We start from the raw sequence: 15,712 nt of genomic DNA on the forward strand, positions 1-15,712 counted from the left end.
TGTTACTGATTGTTCTCATACAACTCTGACATGGAAGGTGGTGGGCCTCATAGTTATAATGTCCATTTTCATAGCTAGAGAGGTTGAAGAATAGAGAAGTGGCACAGCTGGCCGGAGGTCTCAAGAGCCACTGAGAAGATATCAGGTCTCGTGATGAATGGGTTCAATAAGTTATTTGGACATAGCCTCTATTCAACAATAAATTACAAATGAATGTGATATAGTGTATTATCTCTAAAGAATGCTGCCAGACTCCATGAAACTCAAAGTGAGAAAATTGCAGGAAATCGTTCTTTATCACAGCTCCAAACTGCCATATCTAATTGTTAATAATGTTTTCACTTGGACACATCTAATTGTTAATAATGTTTTCCTTTGCCAAGTGACATTCCTGTATCACTTCAAGAATGTGTGGCTTTTACCAACAAAACAAAGTCTCCCTTTTATTTCAAGAATAAATACAGCACAGACAGCGGGAATGTGTCAGTTCCATGTGAATGGTTTTGCTTAATATTTCTGTTTTGGTAACATTATTGATTTGTCCATCAGTGGCTTAAATGCAGCATTTCCAGCCTAAACATTTAACTTTGGAAATGGACATTCCAAGGCATAAGCTTATACTAATTCCCACAGGTGACCTAATTTACAAAAGTGGCTAAAGAGCAAGGGCTGGTAAAGGACAGTCCCTGGGCCAAATCTGGTCCACTGACTGTTTTTATTTAGTTTGTGAGCTAAAAATAATTTTTCCATTTTTAAATGATTTAAAAATGCAAAAGAAAAGTAATATTTTATGACACATAAAGGTCATCTAAAATTCAAATTTCACTGCCTGTAACTAATGTTTATTGGAGCATAGCCAAACTCATTCATCTGAGTATTGTCTGTTTAGACAGTATTGACTGCTGCTGTTTTAATGCTACAGTGGCTGGTTGAGTAGTTATGACAGGAACTGTATGGCTTGCAAAGCCTAAAATATTTACTATCTTGTCCTTCACAGTAAAAGTTTGCTAAACCCTACCATAGAACAATTGTGCTGGAAATGGGATCTTATGATCAGCCTTGCATGTTACATGATGGACACAATTTGACTGACACCATGCAGATGCTGTTTGGTACTTCGGAGCTATATACCCCAAAAAATCACATTAAACTTAATCCATTCCTGTTGTGTGAACCCATTATAAGTAGGACCTTTTGATGAGGTTACTTCAGTTAAGGTGTGGCCCAACTCAATCAGGATGGGTCTTAGTCCTATTACTAGGAGTCCTTTATAAGCAGAATGAAATTCAGTCAGCTAGAGAGGAAGATATGGGAAGCAAAAAGCTGAGGTCATTGGGAAGCCAGAAGAGAAGGGAGAGGCCAGGAGAGGCTGCCATGTGTTTTTCCCAGGTGACAGAGGAGCCCAGCACAAAGATCACAGGCAGCCAGCCCCAGAATGCCAGTTTCGGGAAGAAAGCATCACTTTACTGACTCCCTGATTTTGGAATTTCCCTAATCTTAAACCGTGAGCCAATAAATTCCCATTGTTTAAACTAACCTATTGCATAGTATTTGCTTGAGCAGCCAAGGAAACTAAAATATTTGCTAGAGAAATAAAGTTTTGTGGCAGGAAAATTCTTTATGAATGGAAACAGAGGGGGTTGTAAGTGCATTTTAGAAACACTGAAAATGTTTGTTTTGAAAATTTGGGAAATATGAAGAAATATATTGAGAGATAATATCCCCAAATGGCTAAATGTTCTTAATTTAAGTAGCCGAGAAGTTTATATTTTAGAACCGTTATGGAACTGAGAGACTATCTCATTTCAACCTCCTTTTCACAGAGGTGAAGAAACTGAGGCTCAGAGAAGTTAAGTAATTTGCTCAAAGACAATGTGTTGCATAGCCGTGGAGTACAGGAGCAGGTCGTTGGAACTGTCACCGATTTTACTGTGTCTTAGCCACGTGAACTTGGTGAGTTGCTTCAACACGAGTCTCAGTTTCCTCTTAGAAAATAGGACTAAAATACTGATGCTTCATAACTGGGCTTTCTTGACGTCATGTAAGATGATATATGTGAATATGCTCCTTAAATTTAAAAGTACGATTATAATTATCATAGTGCGCAAGTCTGCTAACGCCCAAGTATTTGTCACATGACTGGTTAAAGAGGGGGTAAGAAGCTGCCAATGTTCAGAATGTATCTGCCAGTTCACGGAAGTGCACAGTGCAGAATTTTAGTCTTTTACAAATCATAAGGCACAAACCTCAAGTCTTACCTATTCTGGAAAATTAAACCTAAGGCATAGGCTCTCCCGCCCCGGGAATGGTCTCAGGGCCTGAGCGCCGCAGCCCAGGTGAGGGCGGGTTCCGACCCGCGGAGGTGGGGGGGAGGGGGCGGGGCGCGAACCGCTCGGACGCTGTCTCGCACAGGAAGAGCCCGCGAAGGGAAACCGCGGCTGGATCCGGGTCCAGAGTGCTGAGGTGATCTTGGGGCAGCTTCCTAAGCTGTCTGCGGCCCTGGCGTGAGGAGCCCTGGGGCCCTGAGAAGCAGAGGGAGAAAGCCGCCCCGGCTGCCGCCCGATTCAGGTCAGCGCGTGGGGTCCTGAGGGGAGCGCTGGAGGCGCGAAGGTTTCTACGGTCGGGAAGGGTGTGGGAGCGCCCGAACCCTGGGAAGGGGCGTTTCTCCTCTCCTGGGCCCTCCCTCGGGAAACTGAGTCTGTTTGCAAGAAAGTGGTATCATTTGTCTGGAAAGTACAAGAAAATGAACGGAAAAACTATTACAAACAATAAGATAATTCAAAAAGTTAGCTAAGTACAAAATTACTCTGTAGAAATGAATATATTTTACATATACAAGACACAATCAGCAAATATGATGGACGTTTCCTTTTACAATAGATATGAATAAAACACCTAGGACAACACTTAATAAGAGCTGTGCAAAAATCTATATGGTAAAAACTTTAAAATGCTACAGAAAGACTCAGGAGAACAACTAAAGGAATGGAAAGACCCACCATATTCTTGACGGGAAAGACTCAGCATTTTAAAGGAATTGATGTGATCCCATTAAATTCCAAACTAAGCTTGGAAATTAGACTAGATGACTTGAAAGTTCAAATGGAAAAAGTAAAACAAGCAAGAAGAACGAGGGAAAATTCTGGAAAAGAACAATAAATGGGGAAGGAGGAGAGAATCAACTTTATCCCATATTAAAAGGCATGCTAAAACTATAGTAAATAAAATAATGTGATGCAGGCTGACGAAAAAGAAATAAAAAACCTAAAAATAAACCCAGTACACATGAGAATTTAGTATGTGAGTTTTTAAATGGCATTTCAAGCCTGTAGGCAAAAGATGAATTGTTCAATAAATGTAAATAATATTAGGACAACTGGGTAGCCTACTGGCCGGGGGGCGGGGGGGGGCGGGGGGGTTGTTCTAAATAGGTGAAAGACTAAAATGTAAAACAGAAATACTAATGGAAACAATGAGGAGAGATAAATTTTAGTAATCTCAGAATGTGCAAGGTTTTTCTGAATATGACACAAAACTCAGAAGCTATATCAGAAATTTTATCACATTAAAAAAGGGTTTTTCTGTCTGACAAACCTGTATAAGCAAAACAGAAAACTGAGAAAAAAAAGAGCCTCTAGAAATCAATGAAAGAAAGGCTGACAATCTCAGGGGCAAAGAATATGAGCAAACAGTAGGAAAAAGTTGAAAACACAAATGTCTCTAAATCATGAAAAGATGCTCAATATCAAACTTAGAAAAAGTGGAAATTAAAACAACATAGGAAAAATATTTTTCACCCTTTTTCAAAGTAAAAAAGTTTAATAACTATTTACAATGAGGAAATAGATACTCTCATATGACTGGTAATGTAAATTGGTACAAACTCAATAGATAATTTGACAGTAACTAACAAAATTCTAAAATGTATGTACTCTGACTCAGTCATCCCACTTTTTGGAATTTATCTGCATATATGCTTGTAAAGTCACACTGATGCACATACAAAGATCTTTATCATAGGATTATTTAAAATTCAAAAAAGATTGGAAACAACTATCTGATATTTTGCAACTGTGAAAAAGCTGATATGAAATGACCTCAAAAATCTAATGTTAAGAGAAGAAGCCAGGTGCAGAACTGTGTGTAAACAATATGCTATTATTTGTATAAAACAAAAACAAATATCCATCCTTATGTATGCATAGAACTTCTCTGGAAAGATGCACAAGAAATTAGTAACAGTGGTTGTCTCTGGGGAGGGGAAGTAGGTGGCTGAGGGATAGATGAAGGGAAGCCTACTTTTGTTGTGTACCCTTTTGTTCCTTTTAAATTTGGTACTGTGAGCATGCATTACCTATTAAAGTTTTAATAAAACAATAGTATAGAAAGAAATTAAACCTAAGAAAGTCTCTGGACAATGGCAATATGGTACTCCCTGAGTACAAACACAGTGTTCCAATTTGCTAAAGCTGCCATTATGCAAAATACCAGAAATGGATTGGATTTTATAAATGGGGTTTATTAGGTTACAAATTTACAGTTCTAAGGCCATAAAAGTGTCCAAACTAAGGCATCAACGAGAGGATACCTTCACTGAGGAAAGGTCTATGGCATCAGAAACACCTCTATCGGTTGGGAAAGCGCGAGGCTGGTATCTGCTTGTCCTTTGCTCCTGGGTTCTGGTTTCAAAATGGCTTCCTCCAAAACATCTCTGGGCTTCTGTTTCTCTCAGCTTCTCTCTCTCAGCTCTTGTGCATCTTTGCTTGTTCTCCCAGGACATTTCTCCCTAAGCATCTGGGAGTCCTCTTGTAGCTTCTCCAGGGCAAACTCTAGGCTTCATCTCTTAGCTGAGTATCTCCAAACATCTTTCTGTTTGCATCTCCAAGCGTCTGGATCTGTGTGGCTCTTAGCTTCTCCTGGGGGAAAACTGTGGATTGTGTATCTTAGCTTCTCTCCAAAATGTCTCTCTCAGCTTCTCTGAGCTCTGTTTGTCCATGAGCTCTCTTAAAGGACTCCAGTGATCTAATTAAGACCTACCCTGAATGGGTAGGATCCACACCTCCAAGGAAATAATCTAATCAAAAAGTCTCACCCACAGTTGGGTGGGTCACATCTCCAAGGAAACATTCAATCAAAAGGTTCCACCATACAAGATTGGATTAAAAGATCATGGGTGTTCTGGGGTCCATAACAGTTTCAAACTGGCACACCCAGCAAAACCTGTAACTTTTCCCAGTGCTTCTGCCTGATTCAGGTTCTAGAGCCATGAAGAGGCTCTCAACCTACTTCCAGGTAGCTGTCCTTCAGTGTCCATTGGTCCATAAATTAAAGAAAATATGGAGAAAACATGCTTGGATTGAGAAAGTATTTATCTTTAACTACTATGTCCATAAAGAAATTCTAAATATCGTTGGCTACCTCTATTTATATCTTAATTATGTCTTAAATTTGTCTGGAAAAAATGTAAATCTATTTCAGATGAAGAAAGAACACTTTAGCCTTTTGATTTTATCTTACTTGACATTGAAGTAGAATACTTTTCTTTCTTTTTGCAAACAAAACAAAACAAAACAAAACACAAAAAAACACGTTTTTTTTTTGTTTGTTTGTTTTGTTTTTGCAGTACAGCTGCTCCATGAACTACTTCAAATAGTAGAGCTAGGTGTTGATGTGAGTCAACTCATGAGTCCAACAGAATAGAACTGAGCATGTGCTATCCTGCCTGTGCAGAGAGCCAGGCTTGTGCGGTCTAGTGTGATGGCATCTCTCTTAGACCCCCATTACTTCCTTAGCAGTTCTCAGCATAGCAGTACATCTTCACCCAACTGAATTAAGAGGGGAAGAGGCAATACAAAGTCTTTGCATAGGGTCTCTGTAGCCATCTTGCTTGCAGCATCACTTTTCCCCAGGGTCAAATTAATGCCACCAACCACATGAAAAATGCAACCTCTTTTGCAGGGAAGGGTGGCCCATAATGTCCTTAGCTTCAAATGCTGACATATTTAATTCCAGAACTAAGGCATAACAAACTTCTATTTTGTCACCATTTTTCTGCTGATGGATGGTTGTACCATCTGTCAGGCAGAGGCTGTTCTGTACTACATCTTCCTATGAAGTTTGCTGAGTTGGCTTTCAGTAACTGGGAGGATTTCTGTATCTGAGGGTTACCTTGAAACTCTTTGATTGGGGCAAGACCAAGGGATTCAGCTACAGGCAGGCCCCAGAAAGCCGATGAAAGCACCAAAATTATAAAGCACATTCTCAGATTCTGCCCATGGCTTACAGCTTAAGTTGTGCTGCTGGTCAGAACTGTGGGATCTAACTCAATGTCTCATATGCTTGGCTTTAAGGTGCCTGTGTTATCTCACCTTCAGGGATTATGCTTTCTGTGTCGTAGGCAGTCAGTAAATATTGAACCAGCACAACAAATATGATTCATAAAAAGATGTATGACTCATCTGACATTACACAGAGTGATCCATAAGAGTGGACCAGAGCTTTTGGTTCCAAACATTCTCCAAGTACACATAGTTATGTCTTTTTATTTTACTATTGCTATAATATTTTGGTTTCTTTCATTCTTATTTCTTTTTATAGTCTGGAGCACCCCTTTTCTGGAACATAGATGCCAATATTAATTATCTAGAAAACATGTCCTATAATGCTTATGTTTCTATTTATTCTTTGGTATTTAAATTCTGACATTCTTACAGAAGTGTCCCATCAATCCAATAAGTCTTCATGGGAGGAGTTATTGCATCTGGATTGAGAAGGAAATAAAAAAGAGGGTTGATTTGAAAAGGTGTTTCTTATTCTTATGGCTTCTCTGTGAAGGAAAGCACTCTTCTTGTAGTTATATAGAAACCTTGATGGAGATGAAGGGGAAATAAAGCAGGTGTGCTAGTTTGGATGTATTATGTCCCCCCAACATGCAAGGTTCTTTAACGCAATCTTGTGGGGGCAGACATTTTAGTGTAGATTAGGTTGGAATCTTTGGATTAGGTTGTTTCCATGGAGACGTGACCCACCCAACTGTGGGTAATACCTTTGATTGGCTTGTTTCCATGGAGGTGTGGCCACGCCTATTGAGCGTGGGTCTTGATTTAATCATTGGAGTATTTTAAAAGAGAGCCACACAGGCCCAGAGGCTTGCTGAGCTGATGCTTAGACATGCTTGAAGTTGCGGACCCCTGATGTTAGCTGCAGCCAAGAGAGACATCTTGAAGATAGCCATTGAAAGTAGACTTTTACTACTCCAGAGTTTGCCTGAGAGAAACTAAGAGGATACCCCCAGATGCCTAGAGAGAAACATCCTGGGAGAAGACCATTTTGAAATGCAACCTGGGAGCAAGCAGATGCTAGCTACATGCTTTCCCAGCTAACAGAGGTTTTCTAGATGCCATCTGTGTTCTTCATTGAAGGTACCTGTTGTTGAGCCTTTGTTTGGACATTTTCATAGCCTTCAGACTGTAAACTTTGTAACTAAATAAACCCCCTTTATAAAAGCCAATCCATTTCTGGTGTTTTGCAAAATGGCAGCATTAGCAAACCAGAACAGCAGGGCTTCTAGAAAGGATTGCCAACTTTAGTACTTGAATTGGTATAAAGATTGTTTAAAAAAACATTTTCAAACAGCTAATAAAATGGGATAAAATTGCATTGTAAAAATGGTATAATTATTATTTTCTCTGTCTAATTTGAAAAGATGTAAAATAAATCAAGGGTAGATTTAAAGTTAATGCCTCAAGCCACACAAAATAGCTTTTCTTCTGTTTTTATTTACAGTAATTGTTTCTTTCATAATCCATCATTCCCACCATAGAGAAAGTTTCTTGAGGTCAGGAGCTGTATAGTCTTCTTCATTATTGTTTTCCTCTAACAGGGGAAGTTACTGGGACCCAATTCCCAGTAAATAAGTGAAGAATTTTTGAGATTCCCTCTTTCCATCAGAGACTAAGGATTTATTAGGACAGTCTTGATAGATTCGTCTATACATATAAATTATAGGGGTAAATATAGTAAAAGTTATTCTTATTTCACTACAAAATCTGAGTCTGTTACTTCAGGATTTTAATTCTATGATCTCTTGCTTATCTTTGGTTCTCAATATCTCATCAATGTCTGTTCTCAAAGTCTATATTAATCATTTATACCTTTCTGTTAATCAGTTGCTTTACCTTCTGAGCCTTGGATGAGAGGAAGCAATGTTTTCATTGCTAATGATAAAACAAAAATTCTTTCCTTGAACAAAGCAAACAGGACTTCCCAATTTCAAAACTTACTATAAAGCTACAGTAATCAAGATAGTGTGTTACTGGCATAAGGATAGGCATATAAACCAATAAAATATAATTGAGAATCTATAAATAAACCCACAGTCCTATGCCATTTGATTTTGCCAAGATCATTCAATGGGAAAAAGAATATCATCTTCAACAAATGGTACTGGGACAACTGGATAGCCACATGCAAAAGAATGAAATTATACCCCTACTTCAAACCATAAAGAAAAAATTAACACAAAATAGTACAAGGACCTTAATGTAAGATCTAAATCCATGAAACTCTTAGAAGACAACATAGTAAATTTTCAGGACCTGGGATTGGGCAATGGATTCCTAGATATGACACTAAAAACACAAGCAACAAAATAACCAATAGATAAATTTGACTTCATCAAAATTAAAACTTTTGTACATGAAAGGACATTAGCAATAAAGTAAAAGAGAACCTACAGAATGGGAGAAAATATTTGTCATCATGTATCTTGTAAGAGTCTAGTATCCAGAATATATAAAGCACTCTTACAACTCAACCACAATTTAAAAAAAATGGACAAAAAACTTGAATAAATATTTCTCCAAAGAAGATGTACAAATGGCCAATAAGTACATGAAAAGGTGCTCAATATCATTAGTCATCAGAGGAATGCAAATCAAAACCACAATGAAATACCACTTTATACCCACCAGGATAGCTATAATAAAAAGGAAACATGGAAATTAACAAGTGTTGGCAAGGATGTGGTGAAATTGCAAGGTTTGTTCATTGCTGGTGGGTATGTAAATGAAACAACCTCTGTGGAAACCAGTTTGATGGCTCCTCAGAAAGTGAAATACAGAATTATCATATGACCTAGCGATTCCACTTCTACATATATACCCAAAGGAATTGAAAACAGGTACTCAAACAAATACTTGTATGTGAATGTTCATAGCAGAACTAGTCACACTAGCCAAACAGTGGAAACAATCCAAATATCCATCAACAGAAAAATGAATAAACAAATTATGGTATATACATACAATAGTTGAATGAAATACTGATTCTTGCTATAATGTGAATGAACCTTGAAAACATAAGTGAAAGAGGCCAGACACAAAAGGATGTAAAGTCATACTGGATAATTTTACATATTGTGTGATTCCGCTCATGTGAAATAGCCAGTATAGGTAAATCCATAGAAACAGAGAAGATTGGTGGTTGCCAGGGCCAGGCAAGGAAGGGATGGTGAGTGACTGCTTTAATGAGAACAGGATTTCCTTTTGGGATGATGACAATGTTTTGGAACTAGATAGAATTTGTGTTTGCCCAACATTGTGAATGTACTTAATGCCACTGAATTGTTCACTATATAATGGCTAAGTTCATGTTATATGAATTCTCCTCAATTAAAAAATATGGCAATAAAATATTCTGACCTGTAGGAAAAAAAGCAAACAGCAGGACAAAGTACATTTCAGGGTGATTTTCATATTATCAAGTAACCACTTACCATGTTTTAGCAAAAGGTTGTCTTAGGACCTCATAATACACACACAAACAAATGTTGTTAAATGAAGTTGCCTGAAAACAGACCAGAAAAGTTAAGAGATAGAAAAGTGAAAGAAATTTTTGGATATAGAATTTTAAGTTTGAACAGAAGCTATTATTTATATTTACTGTAAACTGCATTGTATTATCCATTTTAATATATACAATTTACCTTAATCTTCCCCCTAACCCATTATTATCTTGTTTTATAGAAGAAGAAATTGGGATTCAGAGAGTTGGGTAACCTTTGAATGAACTCACAAACAAGTAAAAGAATCACTGTTCCATCTCAAGTATAACTTCTAAGCTCATGGTTTTAACTATTGTGAAATCGTCCATTCAAAATCTTTGATGCTAATTAAAAACTTGGCCATAAATTCAATGCATATGATGGGTTTGTATGTTACAGCAAACATTTATGGAATGATTATTTCATGAATAAATGTATTCCTATAGCCATAACTCAGCTCAAGAAACTACACCCAAATTAGACACCAAGCAACTCAAAGACCATCATACTCTGGATTCTGCTAGAAGTGCCCTCTTGGTCAGAGTCAGCCTACTGTGTATGGCCTGTATTTCTTGGTGAGGAACCCTTTGTCTTAACCAACTTGACTATGGAAAAAAAGTAACACTATTCTACAAAGGCAATAAAAAAATCAGGACTTTGACAGTATTAGTGGTTAAGAGTCAAGAGAAATATTGCCTAAGTTGGGGTGTATTAATCAGTGTTCTCCAGAGAAACAGAACCAACCAGATATATATATGTAAATATTAAGAGATTTATTAAAGAAATTGGCTCACATGATTGTGGAGAATAGCAAATATAAATTCCATAGGTCAGGCTACAAATTGAAAACTCTGATGAAGGTAAAGTTGAATTCCCAAGGAGACACTACAATTTGCTGAGGGTGATCTCATTTTCGATTGTAAATGCAATCAACCTTACATGCAATCCATAACTATGGATGCAAATCCATCCATGAAATACCCTCATAGTAACAATCGGGCCACAGCTTGTTTGACCAAACAACTGATCACCATAACCTAGTCAAGTTGACACATGAAATTAACCATTACAAGGGGTTAGGACCCAATGACATTCCCATATTCTAGAATAATTTTCTTTTGAACTAGATCTGTCTAGAGACAGTGAGATTTAACTTTTAGGAAGGAAGATGCTAGTAGGTCATTAAATTAGAAAAATTAGTTTGCTTGATTTGAAGTCTGAAGACCTGGGTTCAGGTATTAGCAGATGCAGACCTAGGGCAAATTGCTTAATTTCCCTAGATCTTGATTTCCTTTTCTGCATTATGGAGGCAATAATGTCTAACTCTTAGTGTGGTTTGCTAGAGTTGCTGTTATTGCAAAACACCAGAAATGGATTGGTTTTTGTAAAGAGGGTATATTAGGTTACAAATTTATAGTTTGAGGCCATGAAGATGTCCAAATTAAGGCATCAATATGAGGATACCTTCACCTCTGTCAGCTGGGAAGGCATGTAGCTGGGGTCTGCTGGTCCTTTGCTCTCAGGTTCTGGTTTCAAAATGGCTTTCTCCAACATGTCTGTGGGCTTCTGTCTCTCTTAACTTCTCTCTCTCAGCTCCTGTGCATTCTCACATGTTCTCCCAGGGCATTTCTCTCTAACTGTCTGGGGTTCTCTCTTAGCTTCTCTGGGGCAAACTCTGGACTTCGTCTCTTAGCTTAGCATCTCCAAACATTTTTCTGTCTGCATCTCCAAACGTCTCCAAGTGTCTGTGTCAGCTCTTAGTTTCTCCTGGGGGCAAACTGTGGATTACTTATCTTAGCTTCCCTCTAAAATGTCTCTCTCTTCTTTTCTGAGCCCCTTGTGTCTGTGAGCTCTCTTAAAGGACTCTAGTGATATAATTAAGACCCACTCAGAATGGGTGGGTTACACCTCCATGGAAATGATCTGATCAAAAGTTCTCACCTACAGTTTGGTGAATCACATCTCCATGGAAACATTCAATCTTAAGGTTCCCCCAAACAAGATTGGATTAAAAGATCATGGGTCTTCAGGATCTGTAACAGTTTCAAACCAGCACAGCTAGTATGGAATAATCTATCTGAAGGTGTTTTTCAAACTGTGAAGAACTAAGCAAATATGCCATCACTAAGGTAAAAAATTTTATAGGTATATTCTTCTCAGGGATACTTAAAATATGTACTCCAGTGATTATTCAGCCCTAATGAAGGTATTTAACAGATAATGTGAATTCCATGAAATAGTTTCTTAGTCTGTTCAAAATTGAGCAGGATGAGGGTGTGTACCACAGAATACCATTTTCCCAGTTGCCCTGTTCAGATAGATACTAAGATGCTGATTCGTAAAAGTGAGAGTTAATACAGACTCAGATAAAGAAGGCACCTCTAATGGCTCTTGTGCCAGTTTGAATGTATTGTGTCCCCCAAACGCCATTATCTTTGATGTAGTCTTGTGGGGCAGATGTTTTGGTGCTGATTAGATTTGCTTGGAATGTGCCCCACCCAGCTGTGGGTGATGATTCTGATGAGATATTCCCATGGAGGCATGGCCCCACCCATTCAGGGTAGGCCTTGATCAGTGGAGCCATATAAATGAGCTGACTTAAAGAGAAGGAACTCAGTGCAGCTGTGAGTGACGTTTTGAAGAGGAGCAAGCTTGCTAGAGAAGAACGTCCTGGGAGGAAGCCATTTTGAAATCAGAACTTTGGAGCAGATGCCAGCCACATGCCTTCCCAGCTAACAGAGGTTTTCCGGACACCATTGGCCATCCTCCAGTGAAGGTACCCGAGTACTGATGTGTTATCTTGGACACTTTATGGCCTTAAGACTGTAACTGTATAGCCAAATAAACCCCCTTTTTATAAAAGCCAATACGTCTCTGGTGTTTTGCATTCCACAGCATTAGCAAACTAGAACAGCTCTGATGTTCATTACTTGGGTATGCTTGTGAGTCATTTAACCTCTCCAGGCCTCTGTATCTTGGTTGTTAAAGAACGATGTTGGACTAGATGATTTCTAAAGTCCTTTAGAAAAAAAATGAAGTTTTATATTTAGGCATGCAAACAAAGGTAACTTCAAATTATTCTCCATTCAAATTAATATTTTATTCCTATTCTACCTAGCGTAATCTAGGGCAATTCCAGGTATTATAATTTCAGGTTAGTTTAAATTCAGCTCCTTAAGGATTTTCTCTTCCTCCTCTTTCATTTTGCTTGACTGACATCTACATTGCCAGGGTACTGGCTGTGTTACCTCCTTATTTATTGGTGTCTATCAATGGTGGCCTCTGCTGAAGTGTGTACATCCTCCAGTCTGGTTCTTGGCACTACCACCCTTCACAATGATATCCTCTGGGATATCTGAGTCCTGATCTGTATAACTCAAGCTCCGTCTTGTCACACCTCTACAGTGTGGTCAGGTCTGCTGGTTTTCTATCTCATCTAAGGTCTACAAAATCAAAGCATGGGAAGATTCAGTTGCTTTTTCATGCCCGTAAAGCTGCCTGGGAAGGAGAACAGGGTTATAATTATTTCTCAGATTCTATAACCTATTTGGGAGTTATATTGTACCCCTCAACAGTATATAATCTAAAAGTTGGGCAGGCTGAAGATTTCCTTCAAAGAGAGACATCTGAAGGTCCTAATTTCTTGCTTTACTTCCTTTAATATCCTTTTGAATTATTTTCATTCTCCTCTGGCTTGTCGTATTTTTATTTAATTTCAGGTCTAAATTAATAAACTGAATTTAAATTTTATGGAGATTTTTTATCATTCGCAGTAGTCACATTTCACGTGCTCGATAGCCACATGTGTTACTGGACAGTGTCTATCATTTCAGAATTAAGGTACATTTCTACCTTAAATAGTTTGAAAAGCATCTGCAATGACTGCATAGTATCCCATCATGTTGTTGTATCATAAATATCTAAGTATTTCTGTAGTGTTGTATATTTGCATTGCTTTTGTTTGTTTTGTTGTTTCAGTTATGGTTATAGTTGTAGCTATTTTGTCATGATGAGTCCTGCATAACAATAATGCTTTAAAAAAAAAAAAAGAAGGCACCTCTACATATTTGCCTTAATTTTTTATGGCAATTGAGAAACATTATTTCCCTTAATAACACAAAATCTTCACTAATATTTATACAGCATTTTACATAGTTGTTTTATTGAATAGTTTAAACTACGTACGGGTATATTATACAAAATTGTTTTATATTTTGTAAATATCCCCTAATATTGTTATGCCAATATTCCTTTTCTACCCCAAATAACATGCTGTCTAGAATCTGCAATTTGCAGTCATTTTCAATTATTTAAAAATTTGGTCTGATCCAATCTCAAACATAAATCTCCAATTTCAAATCTGATTCGAACCTTATCTCCTTATCTTCACTGCATCCCCATCACAAGATAGCTAGTTTTCCATGTTGTCCTTTTGTTGTTCCCTCCCTCACTGAATCTCAGCTGTGCCTGGACTTATATTCACCAATAAAAGCAGTGTAAGTGATGCTATGCCATTTCCAAGCCTATGCCTTAACAAGGCCTGGCAACTTCTTCTGTGCTTTGGGGAGCCCTGGGTTACCATATAAGAAGTCTGGCATGTCAACAGATTACAAGGAGAGACCACATGGAGAGGAAGAAACCCTAAGATTACATGGAGAGAAAGAGGGAGGCTGAATAATTCCAGAGTCTTAGATGAGCCCAGTCTGCCAAGAGAGAAGATATGAAAATAGGCCATCCTGGCCAGTAGAGCCTAGTCAAACTTCCAGATGATTGCTGCTCCAGCTACCTTTGCATGAAGCAGAAGAACCACCCAGCTGAGCACAGTCAACCAAAAGAACTATGGAAGAAAATTGATTACATTTTTCTTGAGATGGTTTCTTATGCAACGATAGATAACTGGAACATTTCCCCGCTCCTATCTCTGTCTTCCATAGGAGGCACTTCTTCCCCTTCCTTTTCTGCTTTTAGCACTTTGTGTTGAGGACTGGAAAGAGGAGTGAGGGAATAGAGGCAAATTCTTTTTTTCTTAATTGTTCTTGAATCAGGTGATGTGATGGAGCTGGCTTGTACTGCTTGTGAGAGTTGATTGTAAAATTTTCAGGAATTTTATGTGATAGTTGTTAAGCACATCATTATTAAAAATTAAATTATATAAACTTGCAATTAAATAAATTATATTAAAAACAGAGGTGATAATTACTCAAAACCTGTCACTTCTTAATTATTTTACTATATTTTACTATCATGTATCCTTTTAAGGTTATTTATGGATATTGTATTTGTATCATGGAAGTACTATATAGTGGTGTGCTACTGTACATTTCTTTCCATGCCACAATCAGTGATGTCACATTGGTAGCTTAAAATCAGCAACAATGGAATTCTTTACACCCTGGGAATCAGCAAACATTACAAATCAGTGCTCTCCTCCCCAACCCCCTGAATTGCAGTTTGTTAAACATTTATCAGCATGCCACTACCCACAACCTTCTGTTGTATGTATCTGCATCTCTGGCTCATCCTGGTTAGTGGGTGATGAGAAAATGTTGGCTCTCTTAAGGGGTATAGGCATGAGTTTTTTGAGAGTACCATGGGAGACCTCTTCAACACCACAGTTCCTAATGTGGAAAACAACTGCTCCACCTCTTACAGCCCTCCTCATCTTGGCCTGTAGAAGAAAACCTCCCAGCCTCTGCATAGCCAATGGATAGCCCTCCTTTGTGTAGGATTGGCAAAGCAGCTCTATCTCAGCCATCTTTCTGGACGTTCATCTGACCCATCAGACAAGGTAGGACCTAACCATGAATGGACATGATTATTTTGATAAAGAGATTGTTAGTCCAAATACCAGTCAGTGTCCTGAGTTGAGTTCCCTGGTAAGCCAATTCT

The 15,712-nt window shown here is 38.2% G+C and overlaps 1 long non-coding RNA gene across 1 annotated transcript in view; it reads left to right on the top strand.

Annotated features, from left to right (window-relative positions):
- The first annotated feature begins 2,423 nt into the window (after positions 1-2,423).
- The window catches only part of LOC119540082, a 185,500-nt gene continuing 172,211 nt past the window's right edge, over positions 2,424-15,712 (top strand). Inside the window, exons 1-2 of the long non-coding RNA XR_005218032.1 lie at positions 2,424-2,568; positions 15,476-15,611. This is a non-coding gene — a long non-coding RNA (uncharacterized LOC119540082). The remainder of the gene's footprint in view (positions 2,569-15,475; positions 15,612-15,712) is intronic.

Source organism: Choloepus didactylus, chromosome 7 (genome assembly GCF_015220235.1).
Source record: "Choloepus didactylus isolate mChoDid1 chromosome 7, mChoDid1.pri, whole genome shotgun sequence".
Taxonomy (NCBI): domain Eukaryota; kingdom Metazoa; phylum Chordata; class Mammalia; order Pilosa; family Megalonychidae; genus Choloepus; species Choloepus didactylus.